The sequence below is a fragment of the Vicia villosa genome, linkage group LG5 (genome assembly GCF_029867415.1).
Source record: "Vicia villosa cultivar HV-30 ecotype Madison, WI linkage group LG5, Vvil1.0, whole genome shotgun sequence".
Lineage (NCBI taxonomy): Eukaryota > Viridiplantae > Streptophyta > Magnoliopsida > Fabales > Fabaceae > Vicia > Vicia villosa.
Window position 1 is genome coordinate 117,032,164 of NC_081184.1, and position 9,253 is coordinate 117,041,416.

Consider the following 9,253-nt stretch of genomic DNA (forward strand, 5'->3'; position numbering starts at 1 on the left):
GTTGACTTAATTTCAAACTAAAAGATTTCATCCTAATATAATTATGTAGATAGTATAGAAAAGACACCATGATATATTCTAATTAAAAATAAGGTTGAAATGAGATTTAAAAAGTTATGATGTAATTTTTTATGGTAGGAGAGTTAGTATAAATCATATATATATAACAATTTGCTATAAAATAATATCCCATCAATCTAATTATAATTGTTATAAAATTTTATAACAGTTTGTTGTTATGATTTAAGATGTATTTTATATAGTTGAAATTAAGTTAATATGTTGTTTTACATTTTAATTGTAACTTATATAGATTATTTAGAAATTGTAATTTTAGATATGAAAATTGATATATATATATATATATATATATATATATATATATATAAGTATTATTGCATGCAATTGTATGGTAATTAGAAAAATAAGGAGAAAATTTTATTTTTTTATAGAAAAATGCCCGTTTAGGGCTGGGTAGCCCGCAGCCCAGATAGGGCTGGGCCTGGGTAGTAAAAATGGAGCCCATTTAAAAATGGGATTTTTGAGCCCGGCCCTAAAAAGCCCGAGGCCCGCATGGGCCGGCCCATTTAGGGTCGGGTAACCCATTTTGACAGCTCTACTTTCACCAATTCGAACATATTCGTCTACAATGTCAGCGGAATATCCATATGCCAACATACGAATAGCAGAAGTGCATTTTTGCAATGGTGAAAGACCCATTTTACCACTTGCGTCGACCCTCATTTGAAAATATTCATCATGATTTCCAAGGGCTTCTACAATTCGAAGAAACAAATGCCTATGCATTCTGAACCTTCTACGGAATTGGGCATCCGTGTATACTGGATTTTCTGAGAAGTAGTCGTTGAATAATCGTATATGCCCTTCTTCACGATTCCGATCTATCACTGATCTTCTTTTTCGCCTTGATGAACTTCTAGATTGACGTTCCTTCTCGAGCATTGACAACAATAGTTCTTCATCTGTGTTGTCCATAAGTTCTTCTTCAATCACCTCCCAAAAAAGTTTGTTGAGGTTGTTTGAATTGCTTGAATCCATTGAAGTGAGAGATGGGTGATAGAAAAATGATATAAGAGTGAGAGAATGATGATAGAATTGTGATAGAAAAATGATAGAAGAGTGACAAAAGAAGGAAAGTATATATAAGGCTAGTTTGAATAATATTAAAATATAAAAAATACTAGAACATTGCATCTTATTACAATAGTCGTTGATACATAACAAGTACTACATAATATTTAAATATAATTAATACTAGAACATTGCATATTATTACCATCCATCTTTTCCTTGACTAATTTGTTTTCTTCCTCCTTAAGTCGTGCTAGATTTTCCATTACTTCCATTCTTTTATTCCTTGTATCGGAAATAACACTAGAAGGAGGTTCAGTTGCATTTGCATTTTCCTTTGCCTTACCTTTTCGTTTTGCCGCCTTTTGTCCCATTGGACGCTCCATTGGAGATGATGAGTTTAACTCATAACTTGAAGGTGTCTCTGAGTTTGGCGATGCCGTGTATGAACCACTAGCAGAATTCTTTGTTCTCTTTGAAGAATTTTCGGTGAATGCTCCCATCCATTTAGGTTCATCTTTTAAAAGCCGCCATGCATACTCAAGATTGAATGGTGCACCTTCATCTTGTTCATAAAAAGCATGCACATTGATTAAGATATCTTTCTCTGATGCCCCACTTTTTTTTTCCATGAACAGCTTGTTTGTAACACCCAGCAAATTTTTGAACACAACCATTTATTCGATGCCATCGAGATTTTAATTGGCCTTGTAGCTTTTCTTGTGACTGCCCACGATATTGGTTATAATTATCGGTGATTATTAACCAAAAGCTATCAACGTTTTGATCAACTCCCACAATTGGATCCTTTGAAACATTGAGCCATGATTGCATAAGAAGTGTATCATCTTCCCTTGTGAATACCTCTCGAGGTTTTTTTTTAACAGAACGCCTTTGTTCTTTTTCAATTGTAGTATTTTCAATACCAACTTGAGTTGAAAATTGTGGAACTTGGCGTTCAAACCTAAACCCATTTGGTGTTTCGGGTTCATGATGAGAAAAATTCACCCCATGAGTATTTATTAGTGGTCTAAAATAAATATTTGGGTTGTTTGGTGGCGGAAAAAATACGGTAGAGTTTATTGGCGGTGGGGGAAATTGAGAATTTTGCGGATTAGAATTTTGCTAATTTTGCATGAGATGGAACATAGATTGTTGAAAATTATATTGATTAGGGTCCATTTGCCCTTAACAATAATAATTTGAACTAAGAAGATAAAAAATTTGGTATAATATATGATCAATTGAAGCCTAATAAGAAGAAATTGTGAGAGAAAAATTAAAATACTATGAGTAAAGAATAAATTTATGAGATAAAATTTGACTAACATTTGCTTCTATTTATAACCAAATAAATTATTAAAAAAAATTAAAAGAAAAAGAGCCGCTGAAGAACAACAGTTTTAAATTATATTATTATTTTATTAGAAAGTGTCGTTGCTTTGTACCATAACATTTGCAAAGCTGGCGCAATTCAATTTTCAAATCTTTCTTCCAACTAGCGTACGACACGGTAAAAACTTACCGTTAGAGATGGCCTAAGTAAGTAAGCTATAAGGATTATCAAATTACGATATAATATTCAATAAAAAAATTATATATTTATTAAATTTGTTAATTTTGATTTATTTAAAATAATTTTATAGATATTCTTCTATTCGGACACAAGAACTTATTTATTGAATTTAACATTGAAATTATTAAATGAAATTTTTTCAATTGGTTTGAGAGATTTAGTAGTACAGACTACAAAGTGCTAGGGATAAGACTAATTTAAGGGTATAAAAGAAAGTCAACGCTATTCTCATCCCTAATATCTTTTTATTATTAATTTTACAAACCTTAATTTTATTATTATCTCTCTCGATGCAATTTAGAAACTTGTTCAATATTTTCAATGTTGTATTTTATACAAATTCAACCCCCGTGTCAATACATAGTGGCATTGATTTGGTACACTTATCAAATGATCCATCATGTTTTTGGTGGTGTTGTCGGGAACAATTTATTTTGAGTTTAATTTTTTTGGAACTAGTTGCATTTTTTTCCCACAACAATTTTTATTTGCTTTATCTTGTTTCATAGTTTGTTTTATTCAAAAACAAAATGTTGATAGGGAATGGAATTAAATAGAAGAGTACAAGAGGTACTCGCCCGATTATAACGATTACATCAAACTCAGAAAGTTCAAAGGAATCTGGCGCCAAAAGTAAAAATTTCTACAACCATTTGATTTCTTTCCAATTACATGCCAATATCAAGATAATAACTTAACACTTCCCACGACTTCGCCTACATTAAATTCTAAGTTTTTGAAATTCACTGCATTTCTCGCTCACCACAAGGCCCAGCAAGTTGACAACCAAATAACCAACCTTTTATTTATCGAAGCTTTACCTCGAAGGGAATCTTTCAACCAAAGAAAATACTCCACCACTCCCAACAGAGTACCTAGCCACAATGAGACCTTTCTCCAAACCGCTTTAGAAAAAATGCAAGACAAGAGTAAATGGTCCAGAGACTCAACCAAAGAGGCACAAAGAGAACAAGTAGTTCCATTCTCATTTGAAACCATACCCCTTTTATGAAGCTTCTCTCTAGTTGCTACACGATCCATATACTTGAACCAACCAAAAACTTAGAGAATTAAGATCACCTTTCTTCGAAGCCTCCGCATACCCATCTCTCACATGATAAATCCTCCACATTCTTAAACCAATAAACCTATATTGACAAAGCTCATTCGGGCCAATGTCAAATAGGAGCGCCTTCAATTCCTCCCCTTGAGTCTTTTCAGTTCCAGTCAAGGAATCCAATTCACCCTTGAAGTGCCAAAGCCACATATTCTCGATATAATTTCCCATCTCCCTAACCATTACATTTGGAAAAGATGAGGCCTGGAATAGAAGCGGAAAGACTAATTCCCCAGGAGTCCCTCCGCACCAGTTTCTTTTCCAACACAAAAATATTGATACCATTTCACAATATGCAAAAAATTCCCTTCAATCCTTCCACCTTACCGAGTCCTTCTTGGATATATTAACCTCTAAAACTCCCATAACCAACGCCTAAAGCCTACCATAGCTGTGTTCTAGCAATGGCCTCCATAGGGGGTGTTTATCGTTTAAAAATATTGATATCCACTTACACATAAGAGAATCATTGAAAGCTTTTATACATCTAATCAGCAAACCCCCATCCTCCTTACTTTTGTTTACTTCTACTCAACTCACCCACGTTATTCCTCTCTTATATACCCCGCCGTTCCATAGGAGTTCCCTCTGAATTCTAACGAGGTTTCTCATAACTTTTTCGGGATTTTGAAAAAAGATAAGAAGTAGATGAAGATCGAATTAAGAATAAAGTTTATTAATATTATCCTTCCTCCAATAGACATAAATCTGCTCTTCCACGATGCCGATGCCAATATGTTCTTCATATTACTAATAACAGAATTCCAAACACTATGGGTTCTATGATTAGAACCAATCGAAAAGCCCGTGAAGTTAAATGGTAACGTACCTTTGCGACAATGTAGAAAAGAAAAAGCTGTTTGCAGAAAACAATCATCTAAAGAATCCCCATCATACTACTTTTTGATAAATTGATAAATAAGCCTTAAATCAGCCCGATTCCTCTTAGTAGGGCCTTGATGCACCGCAAGTTGTTTAGAGTTCCTTCTCCCACTAGAACGGTATTGCGTGCGAGTTGTAACAAGTGGAGATGTAAATCTTTGTTAATTTTAAAACCTTTGAAAATGCCCCTACCGCATTTTCCGTCAAACTGGAAAGAACTTCGGCAACTAAGACAAACAAGAATGGGGACAATGGATCCCCTTGTCTAAGACCCTTGTGCATCACAAAATTTGTGGTAGGACTCTGTTGAAACACTTTTATAGGGTAAGTATTTTCTTTAGCGTTTCCACAAGGATTGATGTGATATTACCACCGTTCAAAAATAAAGGGGTGGCCTCATATATAAACCACCGGCCAAAAATAGTTTCGAAAAAAGAAGTCTTGAAAGTGAGTATGAAAAGTTTGACCTTTTATTTGCGAGCCTTACTTCCTAACTAACTGAGTTATGTTATTTATTTAAAATAAAAAGTCAATTGAAAGTGTATGAAGCATCACCAACATTTTCTATTTATTAAAGGGTTAATACCATTTTACCCCCTGCCATATAGGTCATTTCTGGTTTACCCCTGTGTCGTCCTCGGTTTTTTTCGTGGGATACGAACTGACTCTTTTTTTTATTTTTGAGTTTGTGAAAATCAGAGAGTCGCCACCGACTTTTATTTTATCCAATTAAGGAAAGGTTTATAAAAGGAACAGAAAAAGACCTTAAAGAGATTTTGGGTTTGGGGGTAGGTTATACAAAGGGAAGGTGTTAGCACCCCTTTGTATCCATGGTTATCCATGGGCTCTTAATTGCTTAGCTCACTTGTTTGAATCATTTGTCTTTCTTTGAAATGCTTGTATGTGGTTTTAAATACTTTTGTAAAGAATTAACTTTGCAATGATCCTTGTACGGATGTATACAAAGTGTTTTATCTTTCGAAAGATATTTTGATGGTTTGAAAAAAAAATTTTAACTTCGTAATGATCCTTGTTTGGATATATACAAAGTGTTGTCTTTTTGAAAGTTTTGTTTTGGAAAAACAGTGATATGTGAAACATTTGTTGTTTTGTTTGATTTGAGCAAGCAATTAGGAGATCTACCCTAAGTTCGTAAGGTCCTTTCTTATTTCTTTTAGGAAATTTTCTTTGACTGGATACAGAAAGAAATTATTTGAATCACCTTTGAAACAGTAGAATTGATTTTGAAAAGAGTAACAGAGGGATTACCCTAAGAGGTGCAAGTGTGATTGTGTTTTATTTTCAGATATTTTTGTCTTTGAAATTAGTGATCTAGCGCTTCAGTTATTATCTTTGCCATACACGCAATTTTGTATATACAGAAATTAAAGTGCGGGAATGTTAAATGCGGAAAATAAATCTACGCTATTACATCAATTGTGCGAGAAATGTAAACTACGCTATTTACATAAATTTGACAGCCTATACACTTATCTATGAATTTAAATTACAATAAGATAAAAGGAAAATATTTTTGGATTTTTGGATGGTTGATTTTAATTAAAATTAATGTATAATTAATTTAATTAAAAGGTTAGGAATTAGAAATAAAATTTAAACCTAAAAAATTAAGTCTAAAATATTTCCAAATTGTGTGTTAATTAATTTTAAAATAAAATTAATTTTTTGGGATTTTTGAAATTGTTTTGGAGATTATTAAATTAATTAACATATAATTATACAAATAATTATACACATAATTTAAACTTAAAGAGAAAAATATTCTAAATATGTACAAAATTAGTTTATAATATATAAACCTAATTTAAATAAAAGAAAATATTTTTTCCTGATTTTTTGATGGGTTAGAAATAATTAAAAGATAAATATAACAATATTATCTAATTAATTAAACAAAATATTTTAATTATGAAGAAAAACAAAATATTTTTGTGTCAAAAATTAATTAAACATTTTATCACCCTAAAAATATTTTTAATATAATTTTTTTGATTTTTAAAACTATTTTTAAATAATTTTAGAAGTTATATTTAAAAAAGAAATTAAAACATTAAAGGAAAGATCCTGTGTGGTGATTTTATGGTGGACCATGGTAGGTCTACAAGGCTGAGAGCGTTGGATGGAAAGCTAAGAGAATCCAAGGGCTGTGGGATGAGGTTACATCATAGTCACATGGAAATCAGAGCATGTGATCAGTCAGACATTCAAAGTCCAAGCTGGGACCCACATGGCACGCATGGACGAATGAGGAAGAGAGAAGCTGCCACGCAAGCGGTCAAAGGAGTCTCTTTTACTATTCATCTTCTTCTTCCTTTTTCCTGCGGATTTAGCTGGGGATTTTCCTATGGATTTTCCTGCGGATTTTTCTTCAGATTTCCATGCTTTTGAAAACCTACAAAAACAGCTATGAACCAAAACAAGGGCCACCCAGGTTGACTTAAAATGATCTCCTGAGCATGATGGTGGTGTTGGTTTTGGCTAAAAACGCATGGAACATGGCATACGAAAGTTCACATATTTGAAAACCTATTAATGGTATATGAGAATTCTTACGTGGAAGCTTACATGTAAGGGCTTAAACCTCTCCCAAACCATCTTGGGAACTTGTTAGAAACATTAGTTTACATTAAAACATGTTAAATCATGAGATACGAAAATCAAAGAAAATGAATGAAAATGGTGAATATGGAACACGTGATCCAGGGGTTTTCAACCATAGCCATGCATGCTTACCTTCCCTATTAGGTCCCAGGAGATGATTAGAATGATTAGAATTGCTTGAATGAGGCTGGAATTTGAAATTCGAATTTGTAAGTTTCTTTGTTTTTTTTGAAATATGGAGTGATACAAGCATGTGTTTTGTTCTCAATTTGTGTCCCTATGCTTACTGAAGTATGCTAAGCTATTTATGAGCAATAAGAGTGCTACAAACTTAAGCTAACAATTATTGATTGTCTTTGAACTTTTGAATTTTTTAATATAAAAAGCTTTGAATTCTTTGGCCATGGCTTCATTTTTCTTCACCCCTCTTGCTATAGGCCTGCTATACACTTCTATGCTTCAGAGTTTGGATCAATTTTGATGGCTCATGCTAAGGACAAAAGCCTTGAATCATTATCTTGAATCATTTCTCTTTTAATTTAACTTTAAATGGAATAAAATTAAATTAAAAAAGAAATAAAATGCCATGGGCCTTAAGTTGGTCGTGGGAGCCCTTTAATATCATTAGAAACATGTTTGGATCATGAATACTTGGCCTCTTTTTGAAAAAAAACATTTTTGATCAATGTTGGTTTCATGCATTTTCCCAAAAAATAGCCAACTTCAACAAGGCATAACTCCCTCAATTTTGATCATATGAAGGAGTTCTTGTATTTTTTAGAAACCTCAAGATGTCCTCTACAAGCTACTTTGGAAACTTTTTGCATTTGGAGAAGTTATCTTGATGTTATGGGCTTTGACAAAAAACCACTTTTTGTTGACTTTGAAAATGACCTGTAATGTCTGAGCTCATATTTTTCAAATGGTAAATCCAATGACCATGGGATCCATTTCATTTGAAAGATAATTGAATTTCCTTCAAAACAAGCTTTGGTTGGAATTTTTTGAATGAACGAGGAGAGAGTTATGGCCGGTCAAAGTTTAGTTGACTTTTTAGGAGAAAACCCTAATTTTGAAACTTAGGGTTTTGTTGATTTTTGGACTTTTCTTGATGAATTATGATCAACCATTGATCAAATGATGAATCTTTTGACAAAATATGGATGTTGACAAAAAATTTCATTTTTGACTGTCTGTTGACTTTTCGGTCAAACTGGTCGTCTGTTGACTGTTTGAGCCGCTGACTGTGCGTCTGAGCGAATCGAAGTTTGAAAATTTGTCTGGTGGTACTTTGATACATATGGAGATCCATGGAATCCATTTGAGGTCTCAAAAAACTTGTTCTCCTGAAAAAAACAAAAACCCTAGTTAGGGACTGTTTGTGTAGGAGACAGTTAAGCGTACCTGATTTTTGTGCAGTGTTGAGTCTCTGCTGATCATGTGATTATCAGAAGACTTCTAGAACAAAAATCTTGGAATTTTGAAATATGAAAGATTGATTTGAATGATGATACAAAACACGGAGAATCGTGCTGTCAGCGGGTTTGACTGTTAACTGGCTGTCCGGGCATTAACGTAACAGTTAAAGTGAAAACTTAACAGTTAAAGTTAATTTTTTTTCTTTTTGTTTTTGTTGTGTTAATGGTGAAAATTTATTTACATGAGTTGTTAGAAAAACACAAACATAATAAATAAATAAAATATACCGTACGCGAACGAAATTACCGATAATAATCTTGAAAAAGATTTAATGCACAGAAAAATAAATATTTAACTAGCAATAAACACACATATACTATCTTGATAATTAAACGACGGTACGACAGACAATGCAATTTTTAATACTGACAGTACAAATATTACATAATAATATAGCGAACAGTACGACAAATAAAATAAATGGTACATTATTTGAAAGCAAAAGATACGACAAACTTTAAGTATGACGATTGAAAGCCCATGCT